Here is a 13,345-nt window from a genome sequence, read left to right on the forward strand (position 1 = left end):
GACTGTGGTCTGCTGTTCAGGGTTTCTATGTTTCTATTGCAGTGTTTCCCACAGAATAGCAGTGGATTTTTTTCACCAGTGATTCCATTTTCACAACAGCAGGCGAGCCACCGGTGGAGGAGGCTTGTTGTTAATGATAGCTGGTAGCTGATTGAAACGATCGAAACCAACGATCGGTACAGAACGACCAGCATGACTTGACTCTTGTCACTTCTGCTTTACCTAGTCCGTGCTTGTAAAATATGCATCGTGTCCACGTCTTCTAAGGTAAAACCAGAGAATGTCTCTCTCTTTCTCTGTGTTTCACTGCAGAGCATGTGCGATTGTCAGTATAGGAGGGGTAGAGCGAGGGGAGATTATCCACTAATTAATCAATCGCGGATTGCATGTTTCTCTCAGATGGATAAAACATTTTTTAATAAAAATGGACCAACAAATATACTTGGGCGACCGTTAATATACCTGGGCGGCCTGCCCAAGTAAAGTCTATGTGTGGGAAACACTGTATTGTAATGTGTAACATAAATTAAGATCATGCAGGCTATTTGACATTAGTGTATTATAGATGTATTTTAATGTATTTGTTGTGTTTGCGTAGTTTGATGTCAGTTGAGGGGCAGATAGATTTCCCTGTACTGTGGTAGGGGTCGAGGTTGTTGCCGGTGGCAAGTAAGGCTGCCAGCTAAAATCAAGCAGGTCCACATGTTGCCCGTGGTCCGCAGTATTTCATGTAAGTATGACTGTAATTGTTACTCTGTCTTCATCGGGGGTGAAATAAACACCTGGTTGGTCTGCACCTAACCTCTGCCTCAAGCCTCCTGCTTTTTAAAGTTCAGCTGCTACACGGCCATCTTAACAGCAGTCAATACAGAGGTATTTAGCTCAGCTCAGCTCAGAGACTGGAAGCAGAGATAAGCTGGTACACTGGCTCCATCAAAGGTGCCAACTATCTTATTTACCTGTGTGTACTTAACATGTGTGAAAAAATGTTGTTGCTCAACAAGCAGTTAGCTTACACACTGCAGCTACACACCACAAGTCTTTCCTCTCCGTGATTTTGCATTGGCCATTCAAATACATGCAAGCACACATTACTGGTAAATTATTTTGTAACGAGAACGAGACAGTTGATAGAATGATAGTTGTTGCAAGGGTTGTAAAATCCTCTCTTTTTTTAAATCTAATCTTTCATTTGAACAGGCAGTGTCATTGGGATCAAGAGATATTTTTGAAGAGAGACATGCACAAGAAAACATATAGGCTACAGTATGAGCACATATTTTACATACACAAAACAGTAGTTATACATTAAGAAAAACAATTACAAATTGCATTCAAAATGATCAAGTATAATGTTTTAAAATCTTCAAAGGCAATGGGAGTTTTTAATTTAAAAACCTTTTTGTAACTCAATCCATTTGTGAGAATTATGTAAAAACATGCAGTATAGTAAAAGTTAAAATGTCCTCTGACTTGACATCATAATTACTTGGTTTAGATATGATCAGAGAGAGCAGAAACAGTTTGGCAGTTTTTGCAGTAGAGCTTTATAGATAAATAATATACAGTGCAACTCCATTCTGACAATGGTGAGTGAGGAATTAATCACCTGTGGTGGAGAGTATTATAAACGACTGTGCACTGCAGTGTGTTGGCATCTGATAAGCCTTAAAACATTATGGATGTATAACTCAAACTGGACTTCCCAGATCATATTCTGTGTTCTCACCAGTACCTGAAGCAACATGTCCCAACAAATGCAGCGTCTTGTGTTGTTTAAAACATTGTTGCATTTTCAGTGCGAACCCTACTCGTGTCTTAGTCCCTTCCATTTAAGGCACAACATGAGATGCGAAGAAGGATATCCGGAGAAACACATATTTTGGGAAATTAGACATCCTGCCCACAGAAGCAACAACTCAACTTTACTTCACCATGACAAGCCCTCTGAGGCAAATGTGTAATTTTGGACTATATAAATAAAATGTACTTGACTGCTAAGGAAACAGAGCTGCTAACATGCTTAGTCTTGTTCAAATTTATCAAGTGGAGGGTTCATATAGTTTCATATAGCACAACTTCAGTTGGTATTACTTGAAGATCACCCAAACTGGAGTTAAAGGGGTTCCCCAGGGGACCAGCAATATATAGAGCTGAGACTTGGCAAAGACAGATATTGGTTTTCCTGATACTGCAGTAACCCTTGTGGCACGTTGCTGCCCTGTTCGCCTGCGTTCTGCTCCGTCACACTGATCAGAGCTGACAGGAGCATCTAAAGCTGCTGAGCCTCAACTCCTGGACCAGCAACTATCGACTGGCTGGTCATCAAGACTCTCAGGCATCTAAATTGATCTTCACGCATAAACGCACAAACACAAAACCCCACAATTCTTGCAGTGGAATCCTCATTAAAGAGTAAATCAACTCTAAATCAGACACAGCAGAAGAATCATTCTTGCACTACACCAAAGTTGGGAATATCAAAGCAGGTGTTTTCAATTAGCTGTCAAATGCAAAACACCTGCTGTGAAATTATAGAAAGTCCTCATCCCAGGCAACTATAACATGGCTTATTATCACCAGTGTGTGGCTTTCACTAATTCCAGGAGTTATTTTATGATGAAGTCAAGTGTTTACTGTTCTTATTCAATTTCCCATAACCTGCCTCATCTGCTTCTACATCATTAGATAAATTCCTGCATTTAGCAGGATCCCTTATTGTCAATCCGAACACAGTTAGGCTTTACATCGAGGTGGAGAGAGCGAAAATAAATTTGATTTGACAAAATGTGAGGCTGGAGAGAGACTGTGGTTGAGGTGCTTTTTGTCCAAATTGTTCAAATGTCACTGGAGAGGTCATTGTATTTTACACATTATCCACAACAGAGCCTGACTGTAGCCGCATTGCATTCTGGCCCCTTTTCTGACCCCTGTGGGAGTAGAAACTGGTCTTTGTGGGTCTTCCTGGGTAGATTTCTCCCAGTGTGATTTAACACTGGCGCTTTAGATAGAAACCCCTCGCTCTTTGATTCTGACAGACTCCAAATCCAGATGTTTGAAATGTAGTGGAGTTGCAGAAAACAGAAATACTTTAGTACCTTTGTTGATGTTTGGCCCGTTAATGAGGAATAACAAAAAATACACTGAACAATAAATTGGACAGAGACATGTAAAATAATTCAGCCCACCTCAAGAGCATTTATTGAGCTTCCGATGTTTTGTTGGATTTTATACACTTTTACTTTCACTAATAAATTTACTCTTTTAAAAGTTTGGTTCCAATGTAAGGCCTTTTCTGTCACCCCCAGGTTTTAAAGAGCTTTGTAGAGGAGAAACTCTCCTCTCATTACCTCCATCTGAGACTCTGCTAATGACAGCTTCGCAGCCAGCCCACCTCAGCCACATAATGACCTCAAATGAATTGTGCTCTCTTCTATGGCAACACTTTGCATCCCATAACAAAGCATGAATACTGAGCACAGCCACTCAACCACAACACACACACACACACACACACACACCACCATTCCCACTCAAACAAATTAATGGACAAAACATCCACATGAGTTGAATTTTAAGTGAAAGGCCGAACACCTGGTGTGTTCAGTTTGAGCCTAGAGCTGCATCTCTCACCATATGAATCCACTCAAACATTAGCATCTCGTCAAACGGATTAGACAAGGCGACAAGGTCCAATTTGTTCATAATATATCAGGTGTGTTGAATAGAATAGAATAGATAATTAATTTTGCTTTGGAAACACAATACTGATATTTTTAGTTGCAGAATAAAATATTTATAATTAAAATGTTGGTTGAATTTCAGATTTAGTTCTCAGGACTTCATGAGAATTAGGACTTGGGACTTGTAAATCAACAAGTTTAGCCGTTTAGACTCTTTCCAAGTTTCAAGATTTTACTGTATCATCTAAGTGTTAAATTTGCATTCACGTAAACTTAACATTTCTCATTTCTCATTTTAACATTTCATTATAACACTGACCTAACTCCTAATCTACTGTATGTTTATAAAGCTAATACCACTGATTTAGACACACTCAGTATTATTCCAGGTGATGAAAATGGGAAAAAGAGGACACTGGGACTGGGAAAACAGGCAAACCATTAAACACGAGCAAAATAGTTAAAAAGGGCAATTAAATGATAAATGGAAGAGTAAAGAGTAAAGTTAACTTTACTGACTGAATTATGTGAGTAAGTCAGTGAACTCATTCAACTTTATACCAGGCCTTTAGCAAATTTCAAAACAACAGTAACAAAGTGATTTACAAATCGTACAATACAGTAAAGCAGACTATGAGATACTTGTTAATAGAAGTACTAAATAATAACAAAGTAATCAAATAAAAATCCCAATATACAAGTAAAAAGTTAAATAAAAAGCTAGTTTGTACAGATTTTTAAAATGTGGCACTGCCTCAGCTGACCTGATACTGAAGGTTGTTCCGTTATATTGGTGGTTAAACAGTTTCATTTTGTTCTGAGCCTGGAGAGCAGAACTCTTAATATCTTTTGGTCACCGGATTTCAGGTCTTGGTGCAGAATGTGGCATTAAAAGATTAGAAATATCCGAAATAAGGAGCCAAACTATATAGAGCTTTAAAAATTATTATAATGAAAAAATTATAATGATCTCATAATGACGATATTAATTCTAAAACTGAAGACACGATTATTTTCTTGTTTCACAGTCCATTTTCATCATTCAGTTCACTCTACTGTTTATTTATGAACTGAAATACTTTTGAGTCATTTAGCCAACATTGGCACCTCTGAGACTCCTTACCCCTCCACACCCATGCACAAATTGTTTTTGGGTGTTTCCCAAATACTTCCAAGCTAAGAAAAATCAATTGCCTGTGATAAATGAGCGTGTGTCCCTGTGAATGTCTGTGAGTGATCTATTGTTTGACATAAAAATGTTTCCGGAGATAAAACAGATTCCCAGATTGCCTCTGACATGACAGTCGGCACTGATGCTCTGTTGTGTTTTTGGGCAGACTGTCTTTCTACTCTCGCCTTATTTTACTTTGTCGGTATACTAAGTGCAGGCCTACAATAGAACCAGATATGAGATAGGAATGTTAGGATGGCAATATATGCCGTATATCAGCATAATCCAAAGCCTGTGGGCGGATCTCCTCTCTCCTCTGAGTCCAATTATATAGTGTGTGTTGTGTGTGCAGACAGCCTGTGTTGCAGATCGAGCCCCAGATCCAGCCAGCACCACCTCCCCTCATCCTCACTCTGACACCCACACACACTCACATATACTATAGAAATGCATGGGCACACGCACACACACACACACACACACACAGGGTAGATGATTTGTTCAGATATAATGAGGCATGCTGTGCTGCTGCATAGTTGTTTACTCTGTCACATTTTCCCTCATATGTATAGTTAACAAGGCTACATTTTTTTAATCATGTGAGCAAAGGGAGGAAATTTTCCACCTCACACTCCTGCAAAGGATTTTGGTCTTTTGATTTTTCTTTCACTGTACATCAACAACCCTGCCTCTGCAAAATATACTTATATACTACTAATTTGATTTGAACAATTGCTGCCTGGATTACATTCAATGTGACAGCCTTCCAAGACTGTTACAAATCACTGTTCAAAAAATAAAAGTGTTTTCTAATCTGACAACGCTAAGATTCAGTTGGGTTTAGGCACAAACACAACTTTTTGGGGTTAAAAGAAACCAACGTTGACAGTTGATAGGTAATGGGAAGCATTGTCTCCCGTGTCAAAGTTGTTGACCCATCCATCCACCCTGACCTCCCCCCACTTTGGACTTTGTGGCTTAAGAGTCCACGGCATGCACACTAATTTCTGCTAACAATCCCACAATGCAATATGTCACATTTTATAGCCATTTTATTACCACTGTGCCTTAGTAAAGTCTCACAGAGCTGCTAGCATGGCTGTAGACTCTCTCATTTGAAAACTGAGCGAGAAATCATAAATTACCTTAAAAAGCACTTCGGCTGCCTTTGAAGTCAAGCATATCTTTGTTCTAGCAGGCTGCTTCTGTGCCCTCGTTAAAGTATCAACAGAAAAAAGACAAAGAGCCGAAGGTTGTAGGTTGTCGGCTGGGAATCGCGGCAGGTGAAAGGGAACAAAATGATGTGTTTTAATACCTGTGTCATTATGGGTGTGAATGTGCCTGACTTAGCAGTGTGTGGCCCTGTGGAGTCTTTAAAGCCACTGATCAGAAGCTTCGAGTCTGTAATGACACCCAGTGGGAGAAGGATATTGCTTGGTGCAGAGGACCTTCTTCCTCTCTGAACACATCTGCTTCTCAACCTCCCTCCTCACCTTCCCACCTCACTTTGATATATCTTTTACATGACACCCTGTCCTTCACCCTCCATCTCTCCCAGCATCGCCTTCCTCGCTAACCAACTCCCCCTCCCCGTCTCGCATCCCTGTTAGCAGATGCCTCAGACATCAATTTTCTTCCTGAGCATAAACACAGCATATCTTCCAGCAGATTTAGAAAAAACTTCCACTATTTTTCATGCAGGTGTAGAGAAGCTCAGTGTCTTGCAGAGAAGGAGCTTCTAGCACACTATTCTTGCTTTTAAGACATTTATTAAATCGGTACCACAGTCTTTAAATAAGCACATCAGTCTTTAAAGGCATTCACATGGAAATGCAGGTTTATCTATTAGGCCTCGGTATGCTTCAGATGAAGTGCTTGTCAAATTGTCAAACTGTGTCTGAATCCCCTCTCCCCAAATTGTTCAGGGATTGATTTGATATCTCAAGAGTGGCTGTGACTTAGAGAGCATGGAGTCTCTGGAGAACCATACCGATTTGGAGCCTGATACTAAGCCTCTGTTCAACTGTAGAGGACTTTTTGCATTCACCTGCACCTCCCTTGCACATGTTACTGGACCAGAAAAGACAAAAATTAATAATTTTCAGCTAAAACTAAAACCTCTGCACTGCACTGGAAATGTAAACATGTTTTTTTTGCCACTTTAGAACACACATAACTCCGACCTATGAGCTACCAAGGTCAAGTGCCTGGAATGGTAATGGTCAGTTGCTCCATCCAAGTCACATTTTATTGGATAAACTGTATGTATGTATGTATGTCGAGATATTTCATGTAAAAATACAAATGTCAGCCTCATGGTGCCACTAGAGGAAAAGTCAGGATCACCAAAGTCATTAGGATTCATCTGCCATAGATACCTGTGTCAAATGTAATGGCAATCCATCAAATAGTTGCTGAGATATTTCAGTCTGGACCAAAGTGGTGAACTGACCGACTGACAGGCTGACATTGCCATCCATTAAGCCTCGCTGCTATGGAAAAACAAAAAAATAGGCTTGTTAGCAGAACAATTAAAGTGGCACTCCATCAATTTTACACATCAAAATAGTTTTTTTAGTCATGGTTAGTACTACTTGTACTGAATCTCCAGGGTTTCAGGGATATGTAGTAAATTTGAAATGTGAAAACAGTTGTGTTGTAGTTGTGACTCTGGAGGAGCTTTGCCAAGTCTGAGAAAACCTTAGCTTGAACTTTAAGATTTCAAATTTTCAGCAGAAAGCATGCTTTACAAACCAGGTGTAAGATGAGGATGTTTACCAGGCAGGTTTATCGTGTTGCATTATGGGAAGTCTAGGGTCCTTGTTTTTGGAGCTTGAAAGACAAGATATCTCGGGGTCTGCTGCTTTGATTTTGATTTAATGCAGGGATATAGGATATGAACTTCAAACAGCTTTTTTTCTTAAAGTCACTGCATTTTTAAATTGGTACATCAGTGTAACATTTCCCTACAAACTTTCAGGTCAACCGTTGATTCAATGGGTGAGAAATGTTACAGGGTTAATATTACATGTAGATGCATTTTAAAGTTTGGTACACTTAGCAGCATAGATGCATTTTTCAGATACTGTAAAATGAACTATATATTTTGTATACACACTATGTGATTTGAATAAGAAAGAGACTTTGTCCTGTTAGTAACAATGCATCAGTGGAGAGTTGTTCTTGATCTGCAGATCTGTGTAGTAATGATGTACTCTGCATTGTTAGAGTGGAGTATATGTGCTTAGGTTGCACCTTCTTTCTTCTTATTCCTCTCTTCTTCTTTCCTCCATCTTCTCTTCATCACTTCTCTGCTCCTATCTTTGTGTTTCCAAGATGTATTTTTGGTACAGAATCAGGTCAGATCCCAATCACAAAACCTCTTCTGTCTCTCTACCTCCATCTCTATCACTCTCTTCCATCCATCATGTACCCCATATCCATCCATCCATCCATGCATCTTTTTCAGTCCCTTGTGAAGCCAATCCCATTCACACCCTGGAAGAGAGAAACACCTCTGAGAAGTGTGTGTGTGTGTGTGTGTGTGTGTGTGTGTGTGTGTGTGTGTGTGTGGGTGTGAGATGGAGAAAGTGAGACAGCCATTGAGAGAGAGGTGAAGAGACATCATCAAAACAAGATGGGCCGAAAGGTACAGATTTAGATTTGATAGAACTTGAGGGAGACACAAAAAGACAAAGACGGGCCAAGAAGGGGAAGCAGTTTAGAAAAAAAAAGATGGTAGACTCAATTTTAAATAGCAGCTGGAGCTCTTTTCTCTCTGTGTGATCCGGCAATTGCAGACAGACTAGTATACTGGTGTGCAGAAATATCATACTGATATTGGCCACTGTTAAGGAGGGGTTCAGGAAGAGTTCACTTTCTCTGTAAAGCTCAGTGGAAATGAATGTTTAAAGGAATAGTTCAACATTTTGGGATATACACATATTTGCTTTCTTGATGAGAATTAGATGAGAAGATTGATACCACTCTCATATCTGTATGTAAAGAATGAAGCTAGAGCCAGCAGGCGATTAGCTTAGCTTAGCATAAAGACTGGAAGCAGGGGCAAACAGCTAGCTTAGCTGTCTCCAAAGTGAAAATATATGTCTACTTACATCTCTATAGCTCACTAATTTAACATGCTGTATCTTGTTTGTTTAATTCGCATAAAAACGAAATGTAAAAACAGCAATTTGTGGTTTCCTGATAGTTACGTGCTGTGACAAACAAGAGCAGTGACTACCTGGAGTCTCCAATGGACGTCTGGCAACCTCATGGTGACGACGAGTCTATCCCCCAAAACCAGAACTTGTTTTTACATTTTTGATTGTGTACGGATCAAATAAATGTGATATGACATGTTAATCAGTGAACTTATTTTTGAATATTGGACAAAGCCAGGCTAGCTGTTTCCTCCCTGCTTTCAGTCTTTATGCTAAGCTAAGCTAATCCCCTCCTGGCTCTAGCTTCGTACTTAACGCACAGACACAACAGTGGTATCGAGTAAACGGGAAACACATAGATTATTCAAATTCACGTGATTCAGTTCTGTATTGAAAATGTCTTTAAAATATCAACTATTTTTGGGATGCAACCCAAACAATAGCAACAAGCAATGGGGACTGTTTGTGTTCAATGATGATCGTAAAGACAGGTTTCCATGCAAAAGTAAAGCAAAGTTTAACCAAATTTATATTGTTAATAAATTACAATATATAAGATTTGTGTATATGTTTCACTTTCCCCCCGATGGTCTGAATAACTCACTAGATTTGTCACTAGTCGCTTTTTAGAAATAAAGTTGCTAAGAGGGTCTGAAAAGTCGCTAAGTCTAGCGAGAAAGTCACAGAGACTGCAATGACAACTGTGTGTGTGTGTATGTGTCAGTTACTTGCGTGTGTGTGAGGGGGCAGAGCTTATAATTCATATTCAAATTAAATATTCTGACAGTATAAAAAGTGTGGCTAAAAAAAAAAGGCTATGTGGCTATGGGTAGGCAGTGGACCAAACCACTGTGAGGCATATGAGGGGGGCAGGATGTAATCTTTGCACTCGTAGCGGAGAACGAGATCTGTTAACCGTTTTTGTACCAAATACATTGACTAGACACAGACGGACAACAGTGCTTATATTTAATTTTTTTGATCAAAAGTATTGCTAGGGACAATTCAGCAGTCGCTGGATACTGGTAGGGACATTTCCCTACCGTCCCTACCAAATTCTATGCCCTTGCATGATGGAAATATGACATTTATGTTTGTTTCATGCATTGTTTAAGGAAAGTTACTGTCATCTCTCCACACAAATTGGATGTTTTCATCTGTTGCTATTTTTAGTAACTTCAGTGGACGTTTAAATCACGTGTACGTCATGATTTATTCACCATTCCTGTTTCCATTGCACTTTGTCACATTTTGTTTTATTGATACACCAACTTTTCCACCTCAGCAAAGTGTAAAACCTTTTTTTGCAATATTTGGAATTTTCTTTGAATTTTCTGAAGTTTTTTTATGTGCAAACTGAAAATGCACATAAAAACAGGTGGCTGGAAAAGCACTTAGTTTTTCAGAAGGGATTTGCACTAAATACTTGAAATATTATGGCATACAAGTTGGCAGAATGAGAGACATTTTAAACTCTGGAAAAATATCGGTAGCTTTTGACCAAAGAAATTTCATCAGCTTGCAAAATGGTGTCGAAGTCCTGAAAACATTAAACAACTCTCTGTGACTCAGATGAAAAAATCAGGTAGCTCAAACAGAAAACCTTTCGCGTGCTATCTAGGGGCTCCAGCAACAAACTACCCCATTAGTGGTGAGTCTTGACATGAATGAATGTGTGTGTGTGTATGTGTGTGTGTGTGTGTGCAGAGTCTCAGTAGTTTGGTATACCATCAACCTTCACCAACGCATTCTCCCCTCTCCTCTGTTAACGTGCTGTTGCTAAGATACCAGCCGCTCATCTTTACTCTTCCACACACAACCAGTCCGTGTTTGTGTGCGTGTGAGAGAGAGATCTTTCTACCTCCTGACTATCCTTGACACACACACAAACACACACACTTCTGTATAAATCAAACCTCCACTTCCATTCATCACCTTAAAGGTCACTGTTTGACAAGGAAGAAAGGTGTTTTTTACCTTCTGCCTCCCACTCGCCTGCAGACACATTCCCACCTCCTGAAACGTGGAGACAAATTAAACAAGAGCGCCAGACTGACCCAAGAGCAGCTGAGGCGCTTCAAACAACAAAATTTACATCCCACAACTCTTTAAACAAAATGACATAATGCAGCAGTTCTACGCGAGTGTTTGTCTCCTGAAGCTCCAGCAACTCCAGCATATGGCCCACAGTGGAAATCCAATATGTGGAGTTACAACTCCCAGGAGGCTTTGACAGTGTGCCAGTGGTAAAGACTCATGGGATACAGTATGTTGCTAGTAGTAGATATCAGTGTTGTAGTACTCGAGATGTTGCGTCGAGACCGGCCTCAAGACCACTTTTTGAAGGTCTCTGTCTCGTCTCGGAATCGACTGCATTTTTACTCAGTCTTGTCTCTGTCTCAGACAAGGAGGACTTGGGATTTTATTTCAAGACCGGTCATGACCACACAGAGCTGCCAAGTCTCACGCAATTGACCGTGAGACTCACGCAATTGACAATTTCACACGCTCTCACACCACACTTCCATTTTCTCACGCAGAGAAAAACAAATATATAGGCTAATTGGTAACGGCGTGAAAAGAGGACAGCGCACAGACAGACAAGACAGAGCAGCACAGCGCAACAGCAGCAGCGAGTTATTCAGACCATCAGGGCGAAGGCAAGAAATATCCACAGATCTATTATAGTGTAGTTTACTCCCATGCATGCTGCTCAGAGTAATCTCAGTCAGCGGCTTCTCTGGTAGCAGTGCACCATCTCCTCTCGCACCGTGCGCACACAGGCAGTAAGGTACTCTGGTTACAGGGACGCTCTGTCTGTCGCTCTGAAACTTTGTCGAGAGATGGTTCGTGTGCCTATGCAAAATCATGACTCTAACTGTACCTCAGTGCTGAAATCTAGTAGCTAACATAATATTATTTTACATTTTTGGTTAACAAAATAATTCAGCTAAAAACTTCCTTCTCTTCTGTTTATAGTTTTATAAAATCTAGTTTGGTGGTTTTCTGGACAAAAGTATCCTGCGGGATCCACTGTCTTTGAACAATGCGTTTTCCTCCATTTACTTTTCATACAATAATTGTAGATGTAGCTACTTCTCCAACCCTCCAGATCCTCCTGAGAGTCCCATTTTTCAATGCTTCCTTTCCCCCCGTCCTCCAGATTCCATATTTTGGCAACAAAATTACTCGAAATTCACTGGAATGCAGAAAACAATTTTCTGGGGGAAGATCCCCAGATCCCCTGGTTAGGTTTGGTCTCCTGATTCAGGCTTTGATGCCTGGAGGTTGGCAGGTATACTGATCAACCATACGTATTCATCATTGACCATGATTATTGACTTAGCTTTTCATCTATACATGCTATAAAATTGTGAATTTGGCTGCTGAACTTTTTAAACAAAATTCCTGGGGGTTGAGGAGGGATGGCGACCCCTGCGGTCGGTAATGTCACAGAAGGCCTACTCATAAAATGCACCGACTTCACTGATACCAAATCTCACTCCAAACAAAACTGAAAACTTGGCAGCCCTGCCACAACTGCGAGGATATCACTAAATTTATTTGTAAAAAACAATTTTACGATTGGATGCTGCTTCAAACGCAACAAATAACTTGACAAATTTCTAAGTTGAAATTTGTGTTACTGTTAACAGCTGTCACTCCTACCCGCCCCCCTTCACACGCTATCCCAGAAAGTGAATGTGGGGGACAGGAGAAGAAGCTGTGGCTGTTCTTCATCTGCAAAACAGCATCCAAAAGAAAACACAGAGCAGTATGTAGTGTGTCAGTGGAGCTCAATTTGCGATGTAACCAAAATGTAGGTGTTCTTTTTTTTAAATGTTAATAATCAATGGGTAACGGCCTAATTCTGCTCTACATGCATTGGTTGGTGGACCTACAGAATTCTGCATGCAGGGCTTCTATGGGATGTTTGTCAAGTGTAGTCCTGATGACTGAGTGGAGCCCAAACTTCACTACCATAGAGGGCGATTGGTTGGATTACAATGTCAAATATTTTAGTCCAAATTCTAATTGGTATGTCTATTTTGTAAAATATTCTTCTTCTTCTTCTTTCTCTCTCTCTCTCTGCATTGAAGCTAGATCAAATGAATGATTTGTGATTGATATGTTATTCGATAGCCTAATTTGTGTACAAGTGATATTCATACTGGTATAAATAAACATTTTGATAGTATTTCCCATCTTTGCTGAGCAAGAGTTTTGTGCTAGAGGAATTAAAGCCCGGGCTATTCATTTATTAAAGTTTTACGGTATGTATGTACTGTATGTTTCAGGGCGCTAGTTTCAGTTGCTTGCCAGCTATT

The sequence above is a fragment of the Siniperca chuatsi genome, linkage group LG1, assembly GCF_020085105.1.
Source record: "Siniperca chuatsi isolate FFG_IHB_CAS linkage group LG1, ASM2008510v1, whole genome shotgun sequence".
Classification (NCBI taxonomy): Eukaryota; Metazoa; Chordata; class Actinopteri; order Centrarchiformes; family Sinipercidae; genus Siniperca; species Siniperca chuatsi.